This window comes from Podarcis erhardii, assembly GCF_964252035.2.
Source record: "Podarcis erhardii genome assembly, chromosome: 2".
NCBI lineage: Eukaryota > Metazoa > Chordata > Lepidosauria > Squamata > Lacertidae > Podarcis > Podarcis erhardii.
The window spans coordinates 126,053,254-126,065,798 of NC_138498.1; the positions used below are offsets into that span (position 1 = coordinate 126,053,254).

At 45.0% G+C, this 12,545-nt stretch overlaps 2 protein-coding genes across 5 annotated transcripts in view; both read right to left on the reverse strand.

The window, feature by feature from the left end:
- LOC309334734 (uncharacterized protein) overlaps positions 1-12,545 on the reverse strand; it is an 81,139-nt gene that overhangs the window by 48,350 nt on the left and 20,244 nt on the right. The gene's annotated exons all lie outside the window — the stretch shown is intronic.
- Positions 1-12,545, reverse strand: part of LOC309334669 (uncharacterized protein) — a 96,579-nt gene that overhangs the window by 35,644 nt on the left and 48,390 nt on the right. For 2 of the 4 annotated variants that reach the window (XM_081849193.1, XM_081849192.1), the window contains exon 2: positions 5,971-6,116. The exons of the other annotated variants lie outside the window; for them this stretch is intronic. The gene's annotated coding sequence lies outside the window, so the exon portion shown is untranslated. The remainder of the gene's footprint in view (positions 1-5,970; positions 6,117-12,545) is intronic. 4 annotated transcript variants of the gene reach the window in all.

Consider the following 12,545-nt stretch of genomic DNA (forward strand, 5'->3'; position numbering starts at 1 on the left):
GCTCATAGAGCATTCAAAAACCATATTGTCAGGAAAGCCGCGTTTAATATCTGGACAAGATATAAAGACTTACTGGAAAGCAAGACCCCAAGGTGGTTATCACCTATGGAAGCTAAAGCTCTGAAAGGAGGGAGGCCAAGTGGCCGAAATATTGGGAGATATTATAACAAAATGGAGACACATTGAGATTGCAGAGTTTTGAGAAACTAAAAGATAAAGTGCGAGATTGGTTACATTATTATCAAATTAGAGAGGCCTTTAATTTGGATAAAAAAAATAGGCTTCCAGGTGGAAAAATCGAAATTAGAAACAGAATTGTTAGAACCTAAAACTAAGATACTTTCAAGAATGTATAACTTGCTGTTAAAATGGAACACTCAGGATGAAACGGTCAAATCAGCTATAATTAAGTGGGCGCAAGATATTGGTCATAACATCATGTTTGCTGACTGGGAACAGTTATGGACCACTGGTGTGAAATTTACGGCATGTAATGCCTTAAAAGAAAATATTATGAAAATGATGTACAGGTGGTACATGACCCCAGTCAAGCTTGTAAAAGTATATCATTTGCCTGATAACAAATGCTGGAAATGTAAAGAAACTGAGGGAACATTCTTTCACCTTTGGTGGACGTGCCCAAAGGACAAGGCTTTATGGGAAATGATCTATAATGAACTGAAAAAGGTATTTAAATATACCTTTCCTAAGAAACCAGAGGCCTTTCTTCTGGGCATTGTCAGCCAATTGGTGCTAAAGAAGGACAGAACATTTTTTATGTATGCAACAACAGCAGCAAGAATACTCATCGCAAAGTATTGGAAGACACAAGATTTGCCCACCCTGGAAGAATGGCAGATGCAAGTGATAGACTATATAGAATTGGCAGAAATGACTGGCAGAATCCAAGACCTGGGAGAAGAGTCGGTGGAAGAGGACTGGAAGAAGTTCAAAGAATATCTCCAAAAACATTGTAAAATGTTTGAATGCTAAAATGATGTTGGATATAAAGATAATATGGCATCAGTGACATAGTTAAAAGGATTATGCAAAAATGTTTTAAAAGAAAAGGGTGAAAAGACCAGAGTAAAATTATGTCAAAATTAAACAAAATGATACAAGGGATTAAGTTATAAAGAACATGTAAAAATTGATTTAAAAGGAAAGGGAAAACCGGAGACATAATAGGTTGAAATGTATAATATTGAATAAGATTTGAAAGAGGGTAAAGAATTGCTGAATTTGATTGTGTAAAGGGGAACACAGAAAAGGGAGATGCGAGGAAGTCAGGAAAGAGGGTTATAAAGATAATAAGTAAAAAACTATATTTTCTTTGTTTTTTCTTACCTTTTCTATGTTTTTTATTGTACTTTTCTGTTTTGTTTGATTATGCTGTTTTTTTATTGTCTTTCTCTTTTGCGTTTGATTGTGATGCTTGTTTTATTAAACAAAATCTTAATAAATATCTTTTTTAAAAAAGCAGAAGCATTCTAGAGGAAATATATTAAAAAAAAGAGCTGGTAGATGGATGCATCAGTAGAAGAGCTGGAGGAGGGAGATAGCTGATAAGGGGAAAGGGGACTTAAAACTGTTTAAAGGATTCAATGATGGATTTAAAACTGTTTTCATTGAATGTGAATGGTTTGAATAACAAAACCAAATGAAATAAAATTACACATATTTTCACAAGGAAACAACAACAAAAATGATTATTGGTAAATAAAGGACTAGGACAGGAATTCATATAAAACAAAGAAAAGAGGGGTGGTACTATATATGGATTCCAAACTGGACTCTAAACAGATCTTTAGAGGCGAAGAATGATTGCAGTGAAAGTGATGGTGCAAGGAGAAAAAAATATTATTGGTAGGAGCTGACGCACCTAATGAGGAAAAAGAAAGATTTCTTCCAACTATTGGATGAAAGTATGTCTGAGGTTTATGATGGAAATATAATTATTATGGGCGATTTTAATGGAGTAGTATCACTGGACTAAGACAGAAAACTGCAGAAAGGTATCTCAAAAGAAGGCAAAATACCAAATACGTTTTTTGTAATTAATTATGTAATTAGGGAGAATTTATAGAGAGTTTGGGAAATGTATAATTGCAAACATGCGCTGGATTATGGAGAAAGCTAGAGAGTTCCAGAAAGACATCTACTTCTGCTTCATTGACTATGCAAAAGCCTTTGACTATGTTGACCACGGCAAACTATGGCAAGTTCTTAAAGAAATGGGAGTGCCAGATCACCTCATCTGTCTCCTGAGAAATCTCTATGTGGGACAAGAAGCTACAGTTAAAACTGGATATGGAACAACTGATTGGTTCAAAATTGGGAAAGGAGTACGACAAGGCTGTATTTTGTCTCCCTGCTTATTTAACTTATATGCAGAATTCATCATGCGAAAGGCTGGGCTGGATGAATCCCTAGCCGGAATTAAGATTGCCGGAAGAAATATCAACAACCTCAGATATGCAGATGACACAACCTTGATGGCAGAAAGTGAGGAGGAATTAAAGAACCTTTTAATGAGGGTGAAAGAGGAGAGCGCAAAATATGGTCTGAAGCTCAACATCAAAAAAACGAAGATCATGGCCACTGGTCCCATCACCTCCTGGCAAATAGAAGGGGAAGAAATGGAGGCAGTAAGAGATTTTACTTTCTTGGGCTCAATGATCACTGCAGATGGTGACAGCAGCCACGAAATTAAAAGACGCCTGCTTCTTGGGAGAAGGGCAATGACAGGCCTAGACAGCATCTTGAGAAGTAGAGACATCACCTTGCCAACAAAGGTTCGTATAGTTAAAGCTATGGTTTTCCCAGTAGTGATGTATGGAAGTGAGAGCTGGACCATAAAGAAGGCTGATCGCCGAAGAATTGATGCTTTTGAATTATGGTGCTGGAGGAGACTCTTGAGAGTCCCATGGACTGCAAGAAGATCAAACCTCTCCATACTGAAGGAAATCAACCCTGAGTGCTCACTGGAAGGACAGATCGTGAAGCTGAGGCTCCAGTACTTTGGCCACCTCATGAGAAGAGAAGACTCCCTGGAGAAGACCCTGATGTTGGGAAAGATGGGAGGGCACAAGGAGAAGGGGACGGCAGAGGACGAGATGGTTGGATAGTGTTTTCGAGGTTACCAGCAGGAATTTGACCAAACTGCGGGAGGCAGTGGGGGACAGAGGTGCCTGGCGTTCTCTGGTCCATGGGGTCACGAAGAGTCGGACACGACTAAACGACTAAACAAATAAGGATTTGTTGGAAAAGAAAACATCTTTGTGGCTTTCAGCCAACCAGATGAATTATAACTAGGGAGGAAATTACTTAGGATGATGCTCCTGAAGAAACCATGAAGCATTTCTTTTAGGGATAACTGGGTCAAATGTTCCAAGAAGACAGATGAACGACAGCAGCAAGAGTACTTTATGCACAAAAATGGCCAAATCAAGAGACAGTTACACTTGATCAAGAGAGCAGCAGTTAAAAGTGATGGAATATGTCAAATTGGCAAATTTAACTATGAAAATAAGAAATCAAGGCAGACTTTAAGGAGGAGTGGAAACCTTTTGTTGAATATTTAAAGAATTTTTGTAAACATGTACAAACACAGGTAGGAGCTGAATAAAAAACAACAGTTGAATACTTGCTGGAGAAGAGTGTGGAAAAGGTAAGGTGTAAATATCTGAAATATGCAGCAATTTAAAAATTCTATGGGGAAACCATGGAGGCAAGCAATGAGGAAGCAAATCTGTGGCCAGAAGGCCTGATCCTTTATTTGTTGCAACAAAGGTCTCAATCTCTAATTTGAGTGCCAAATTAAAGTGTTTCTAAGCCCAATTTTCCGTTCTACTCACGGGTACTTGTTTAGAGTCCAATTGTCCACAGGAAAAAGTCAGCTCTCTCCGGCAACGGCTGTGCGGCTTCACCGTAAAAATAGCGGTCAATTCAAAACACCGCGCCGCTCTCCCCACGTCGCTTCGGATCCCCGAAAAGGGGTCTCCTTGCGTGTAGGGGGGCACTTCTGGAGTCAGCCGAATCCCACATTCCCAGGCTTCCTCCGCCTGGGATTTTTAAGGGGTCTCCGCCTTCGCTGCAGCGGCAAGACCCGATTTTTATTAACAATTGTTAGTTTTTTTGAAAATGTCTGTTGGGTCACTTTGATACACTAAGACATGGGACGCATTGATATGTATAAAAGTGCCCCGCTTAGTGTACAATAATCTCTAAACAAGTGTCATATCTCAGGAAAAAACCAGAATCTTGTATGTTTGTCTTCCCTATTGCAAGTGTTGAATTCAAGGATGTTGTTTTGCGGTTGCCAAAACCAAATTTCCCAAAGGGCACATCTTGAACATCATCTCTTTATACTTTTTCTATTCACTTATGTGGATATAATGTGTAACAGAAGCTAAATGTTAAGTAATTATCTTATTTTTATAAGCATTTTGTTTAAATTACTATTTTTTGACTACCTAATGTGAGTTCTTATACTTTTTAAAGTTTTTCCAAACTTCCGGCCCATGGGCCTTAGGGTGCCTATGCCTGGGATAGAGGGTTAAATCAGGGCTGGCCAAATGGGACTCAGCTCCGTCCCCTCCTTGCCCCTCCCAACATCTGCTGCCTGAGGGGGCTGCCTCAGTTTCCCTCATGGTGGAGCAGGCCCTGAGAACAGCCTTCTCGCTGCCTTCCAAAAGACAGTCATACCTCGGGTTACAGACGCTTTGAGTTGTGTTTTTGGGTTGCGCACCGCAAGAAGGACACTGACAAACTGGAACGTGTCCAGAGTAGGGCAACCAAAATGGTCAAAGGCCTGGAAACGATGCCTTATGAAGAACGGCTAAGGGAGCTGGGCATGTTTAGCCTGGAGAAGAGGAGGTTAAGGGGTGATATGATAGCCATGTTCAAATATATAAAAGGATGTCACATAGAGGAGGGAGAAAGGTTGTTTTCTGCTGCTCCAGAGAAGCGGACACGGAGCAATGGTTCCAAACTACAAGAAAGAAGATTCCACCTAAACATTAGGAAGAATTTCCTGACAGTAAGAGCTGTTTGACAGCGGAATTTGCTGCCAAGGAGTGTGGTGGAGTCTCCTTCTTTGGAGGTCTTTAAGCAGAGGCTTGACAACCATATGGTGTTTCCTGCTTGGCAGGGGGTTGGACTCGATGGCCCTTGTGGTCTCTTCCAACTCTATGATTCTATGATTCTATGACTTGCCCTGCCGGGTCCTGGGGCGAGTTCTGCACGCCATAGTGGGGAGTGGAGAGGGGGCTGGGGGGGTCAGGCTGTGCCCCCAGGAGGAGTCTTTTCAGGGATTGGGGAGGGGGGGTCTTCTCCAGCCGGGGATGGAACCAGAGACCTTTTCAGGAAAGAAAAGGAATTATAGGGCTTGTTTGGAGGGAAGGGAAATGACGTTTTCTGGGAGGGGGAAGAACACCTTTTTGCCCCACATTCCCCCCCCCCCGAGTCCCAGAGGAAAGAAGTTGTTTAAAGGAGAGGCAGGTTAAAGGAGAAGGGTCTCTCCCCTCATTTTCAGAGGCCTGGAGAGAAGGAGGAAGAGGGGCCACTTGGGGAGGGAGAGGAAGGCAGAGAAGTGCTCCCCTCCCCGTGGATCAGAAGAGTGGGAGAAGGGCTGGGGGGGGGACTCCCCCCAATGTTTGCATTGCAAGATAATTTTTACAGGGCAGAGATGGAGCCAGCCTTGAGGGCGGGGGGGCCAGAGACGAGTGCCCCCCCTAAAGCAGCCCCACTGGGACCCTGAGCAGTCACCTGGCGACAACTATCTTCTCCCCACCAAAAAGGAAAGGCGTGGTCTTAGATGCAGCCTCTCCAGCACTGTTTTATGGATTGGGACACATCCAGCAGCAGGCTGGACTCTGTGACTTCTGTGTTATGGGGAAAATTGGGGTTCAGTTTTGACAGCTCCCCAACTCCATTCAGGTGAAAAGAACATTTCTTGCGGTGCGCTACCTTAAAGCGCTTTCCAACTTTGCTAGAGTCTAGTCCTGTGGATGCTGGATTGATCAGAAAACGCGAGACGGCAGGCAAGCAATGAGGAAGCAAATCAGTGGCCAGAAGGCCTGATCATTTATTTGTTGCAACAAAGGTCTCAATCTCTAAGGAGGCAAAAAAAGAAAATGTCCAGAAGAAAGATTACGTGAGTTTTTAATAGTTTCCACGTTTCTCAGTGGGTCATCAAAACATCCCAGGTATGTCCCGGAAGAGGAGTGGTGTTGGGCAGAAATCTGTGATCCAGACATGCCCATGTCAATCACACCTTGTTTCAACATCCAGCTAACACAAGGAAAAGAAAATATCATTACTGAGGTCCACTTCCGAGGGTCTTCTGGCAGTTCCCTCACATTTACAGGGTACCAGGCAGAGGGCCCCATATCACCCCCCCCATATCAGATGTCAAAGAGAGAACTACATAACTTTTGGGAGACATCTGAAGCAGGGTGGAGATCTCTCAGAAGTGAAGGCTTTGCGCTGTGATATGGAAAGGGGGGGTGCCTTCCTTCACCCTTCCGTCAGTCACCAGATGGTCCGAGGCGATGACCTCAAGGGCACCCAGCCCTACATCAACCCCTCAGCCCCCACACCGTTGCATAAGCACCACACTATACCCCTAGCCCCATAAATAAAGTGCCTTTCCCTTTCCTTATACGGGCGAAATAAGCCCCTCTTTTCCTTAAGCCTCCCTCTCACTCCATCTTTACTGTGGGTTGACCGTATCAAGCTGTATCCTCCATTCGCTACAATGGCTGCGTTCTACCCAATCAGAACCATGCATTCGCTTTGCAGAGCTAGCTCAGTGAGCTCCTGCACGCCTCATTTAACCTCTTGACAAGCTGCTGACGGCTCCCCACTGGGGGAACAATGGAACCGAAACTTGTGAACCCATAAAAGTGTCAAATCTCGCACCAATGTATCTATTTTATTTCCGACTTCAATTATCAATATAAGAATGGACTGAAACGGACTAAAAACTTCTAAAATTCGTATAAAATCAACCGCAGCTCCGATCTCCTTGGTTTTGGTGTCGATCGACTCAGTTTCTTCAGGACTCCATGACACCTCCTCTGTCTCCATAATCCCTCGAGCGAGGAGTCACATACTCAGGAAGACCCTAATCCGGTCAAATCACCCTGCCCAACCTTTCCTCTGGGCAATACCAGGTGCCAGACTTTACATACTTGGACTATTGTCCTCTCATCACCAATACTCAGGAAGCGATTATCCGCGCATATCTCCAGCTCTGCATATTCCCCCTCCCTCCTCGGTATGCTAATCTCTGTAACCCGACCTCTCTTTAATGTATTCATGATGTAACTATGATGTATTTTGCACTGTATTCTGGGACATGGAGGGAAGTTTCAAAAACTCATGTCACCCCTTTCTCGATGTTCAATCTCGCCTTGAACCTGTTGCGCAATAAACTTGGATCTTCTGCAGCTTGCTCCTGTCTCCGGCTGAGCTCATTTTCCTCCGCAGGGACCCGCGGACTTAGTCCGATGAGCTGGGTGGCAGAGCAGCCTCGCACCCAGATTTTTCCGTAACAGCTGAGAGATCTGCTGAGGAGCGGCTGGCTGCCTTCAGGTGGTGCAGGGGCTCTCAGATGCAGCTTCCGGGCTGCCTCCACCTTCCCCAACCCCAGCAACTATTCCGCCTGGCTGCCTTCACGGGGTTGCAGGGGATCTGAGGCGGGGGGGGGCTCCTTTAAAATTCTCCCTTGAGGGGAGAGCACAGCCTCAAACCCCTCAATGGAAAGGGTGACGGAGCCTGTCCCTCCCCAGCTCAGCAGCCCCCATCCAGCTCCTCTTCCCGTGCAAGCAGCAACGCTGCCTAGCGGAGCAGCCCCATCCCATTCCTACTTGCCGCCCGGCCCGCCTTCCCTCACAAGGAAAACAGAAGTATGGCACTCAAAATGGAAGTTATACTCAGAACAGAACATGTTCGGCTTCCGAAAAAAGTTCCAAAACTGGAACACTTGTTTCTCGGTTTGAAGAGTTCAGGTTCCAAGTAGTTTGAGAACTAAGCTGTTCGAAAACTGAGGTACCACTGTATTTATTTTTCCCAATTACAACTGTATTTATCCCCTCCCCTGGTGGTGATTTTCTTGAGTCAAAATGAGAGTATACCCCTAAACATTTTCTTTTTTTTGGGGGGGGGGAGAACTGAGTTATACCATAACATTACATATCAATGGAAAGATAATTTAATGAAGAATGTAATGCAATAACTTTTATGAAGGATTATTTATTACAACAGTAGTCATAAAGAAGAAATGTGAAACAAACAGAAAAAAATTAAATATATAGGTACAATTGCCACGTTATAGTAATAATAATAATTTATTATTTATACCCTGCCCATCTGGCTGGGCCACTCTGGGTGGCTTCCAACAAAATATTAAATTACAATAATGCATCAAACAAAAAAAGCTTCCCTAAACAGGGCTGCCTTCAGATGTCTTCTAAAAGTCTGTTGTTAGTTGTTATCTTTGACATCTGATGGGAGGGCGTTCCACAGGGCGGGTGCCACCACCAAGAAGGCCCTCTGCCTGTTTCCCTGTAACTTGGCTTCTCGCAGGGAGACAACCGCCAGAAGGCCCTCGGCACTGGACCTCAGCGTCTGGGCAGAATGATGGGGGTGGAGACGCTCCTTCAGGTATACTGGACTGAGGCCGTTTAGGGCTTTAAAGGTCAGCACCAACGCTTTGAATTGTGCTCGGAAAAGTACTGGGAGCCAATATAGGCCTTTCTAGACCGGTGTTCTGTGGTCTCGGCGGCTGCTCCCAATCACCAGTCTAGCTGCCGCATTCTGCATTAGGTGTAGTTTCCAGGTCACCTTCAAAGGTAGCAACCACATAGAGCGCATTGCAGTAGTTGGAACTTTATGATGAAAAAGTGGGTTTCGTGTTGCAGTTTGGGTACTCGGTCTGGAAAAGGTTTGCAGTCACTGCCCTCGGATCATGTCCAGTTGCAAAGGTGGAGGGAGGCTTTCCACCCTCAGGGCCCAGAGGTGGCTCCTGCCTTGGGGCAGCTGGTGGATTTGGAGGAAGCTGACCCTTAGCAGTCTGGGTTGGGGTCCTGCCTGAACCTCCTTCCCCATTATACTCATCCTTACGCTTTCCTTGTGGGGATAGCATTCTACACACACTTGTGTCACCATGGTTCCCGCCCCCCAGCACATTGCTTTGAGATGCTCTGGTACGGCCCCTTCTTCCCTATGCCCCCTTCCCTCCTCACGCAAGACCACCAGTCTCAGCTCCACTTTGAGCAACTCTCCATTCCCAGATACAAGCATTTCCAACTCCCTCCACCAAACACCAACACCAGCTCACTCTCAGTCCACCCTCATTCAGCAGCAACACAACTGATTCACATTAAATATTATATTAGGCTTAATATTGTGAAATGTGACCTTCATTACTTTAAATAAATGTCTAGACCACGTTACAAACAACAGAAGCTCACATACGCTGCATGCAATTAAGACTGATTTCCTGTTATTGATGTGAAAGAAAGTGTCAATTCGGAGAGAAAAAGGTTCTACTCTCTAAAAAGCGTTGCATAATAAACAAAGCAGGATCCACACTCCTTCTAGTTAAACCACTTCACTTCCTTAATTCATGGCCTGTAGGTGTTTCCACTCTTACAGCTCTTACTTCTGGGAGTCTTTTGATGGTTCGTAAGACTTCCACTATAACTGAACCTCTGTCCATTTCCCTAGGACTTATATGGTTTCTCCCCTGTATGAGTTTGTTGACGTTTTGTAAGAACTCCATTTGCACTGAAGCTCTTTCCACACTCCATACATTTAAATGGTTTCTCCCCAGTGTGACTCCTTTGATGAATTCTAAGGCTTCCGCTAGTAGTGAACCTCTTTCAACACCCCATAAATTCAAATGGTTTCGCCCCTGTGTGATTCCGTTGATGAATTCTAAGGTCTCCACTCTGACTGAAGCTCTTTCCACACTCCATGCATTTAAATGGTTTCTCCCGTGTGACTCCGTTGATGAATTCTAAGGTGTCCACTATGACTGAAGCTCTTTCCACACTCCATGCATTTAAAAGGTTTCTCCCCAGTGTGACTCCGTTGATGAATTCTAAGGTGTCCACTCTGACTGAAGCTCTTTCCACACTCCATGCATTTAAAAAGCTTCTCCCCAGTGTGACTCCGTTGATGAATTCTAAGGTGTCCACTCTGACTGAAGCTCTTTCCACACTCCAAACATTTAAAAGGTTTCTCCCCAGTGTGACTCCGTTGATGAATTCTAAGGTCTCCACTCTGACTGAAGCGCTTTCCACACTCCATGCATTTAAATGGTTTCTCCCCAGTGTGAGTCCGTTGATGAATTCTAAGTTTTCCACTCTCAGTGAAGCTCTTTCCACACTCCAAGCATTTAAATGGTTTCTCCCCTGTGTGACTCCGTTGATGAATTCTAAGGTGTCCACTCTGACTGAAGCTCTTTCCACACTCCATGCATTTAAAAAGTTTCTCCCCAGTGTGACTCCGTTGATGAATTCTAAGGTGTCCACTCTGACTGAAGCTCTTTCCACACTCCAAACATTTAAAAGGTTTCTCCCCAGTGTGACTCCGTTGATGAATTCTAAGGTGTCCACTCTGACTGAAGCTCTTTCCACACTCCAAACATTTAAAAGGTTTCTCCCCAGTGTGACTCCGTTGATGAATTCTAAGGTCTCCACTCTGACTGAAGCGCTTTCCACACTCCATGCATTTAAATGGTTTCTCCCCAGTGTGAGTCCGTTGATGAATTCTAAGTTTTCCACTCTCAGTGAAGCTCTTTCCACACTCCAAGCATTTAAATGGTTTCTCCCCTGTGTGACTCCGTTGATGAATTCTAAGGTGTCCACTCTGACTGAAGCTCTTTCCACACTCCATGCATTTAAAAAGTTTCTCCCCAGTGTGACTCCGTTGATGAATTCTAAGGTGTCCACTCTGACTGAAGCTCTTTCCACACTCCAAACATTTAAAAGGTTTCTCCCCAGTGTGACTCCGTTGATGAATTCTAAGGTCTCCACTCTGACTGAAGCTCTTTCCACACTCCATGCATTTAAATGGTTTCTCCCCTGTGTGAGTCCGTAGATGAATTCCAAGGCTTCTGCTAGTAGTGAAGCTCTTTCCACACTCCATGCATTTAAATGGTTTCTCCCCAGTGTGAGTCCGTTGATGAATTCTGTTATAATAATTAGGCTTAATTGGTTTACGACCCCAATTAAGCGCAGCTCCTTCAATGGCTGTCCGGCACTCTTCCGTTGCGACCTCTGCTCAGGTCCTCCTCCGGCAGCCGCAAGTTTGCAGAGTAAAATACAGCGGAACAACTGTTGCTTCAAAACCATCCAAACACACGAAGCGTTAGTGTGCTTAATTATTTATCAGTCCTTTATTGCAGCAGAATATTTACAGCTCAGCATTTCTCAGATTCTCCTGGGCTGCTAGCAGCCATGGCCACCGTCTCCCTCGGAAACAGAGACGGAATAGTGAGAAACAACTCCTCCCTCTTTCTGAGTCACGCGACAGGAATTGAGGGACGTCACACAGAACTCTTTAACCCTGTGAGTTCTGAAAACACTAACACCCCCTCTTCCCTCCATTCCTGAGGTGACTTGGGTGTTTACCTCTCCAGACTTCTGTGAGATCAATCCCATCCCCAATGCCTTGCGCCCTCCCTTGGCGTACCTGTTGGGCATCTGTGGAACAACCTCACAACTCTCAGATTCGCACTGTGCGAAACTTACCCACGCACCTGTGGCCTGATACCTCTCAGGTGGAATACCCTTCGTTGTGCGACTGGATCGCCTAGGCACAAACTCAGATGTTTCCTCTGACTCACCGCGATCATCAGGTGTGTCCTCAGCATCACGGGATTCCCCCTCTGACTTAAAGCGTCTTCGAATCCTCTCCATTACATTAACAGGAGAACTAGGCTCACTCTTGGGCTGTCCTTTAACAACCTGTGGAGATGCCCCATCCAGCTCCTGACTCTGGTCAGCGAGCTGATCGTCAACAGCTGACTCAGCCTCTCCTTCTTCCTCATCAGAACTGTCTTCTGGATCAGAGAGACATTCTGAAAGAACATCATGCTGTGCAGAAATCTTTGGCCTTTCATCCTGCTCAAAGAATTCAGCGTGCTTACTGATCAGCACTTTACTCTGATCACCTGATGGGTAAGCAAACCGCCATGCACGAGCTTCTGGCTCATACCCACAGAAGATCATTTTCTGGAACTTGGCTCCATCTGGCCCTTGCAAAGCCTTAGGCACAGGGACAACCGCAGGAGACCCAAACTTGCGCAGAAAATGGATCTGGGGTTTCCTGCCATGCAGCAAACCATAAGGTGTGTCACCTATCACTGAATTATAGATGCGATTCCAGGTGACACACACACACCGTACCGCCTCCAACCAAAACCTTGGAGGTAACCCAGAGTCTGCAAGCATCACCTGTGCAGCTTGAACCAGAGCTTCACTCCTCAGCTCTGCCACCCCCCCTTGCTGGGGAGAAGTAACTGTGTGACG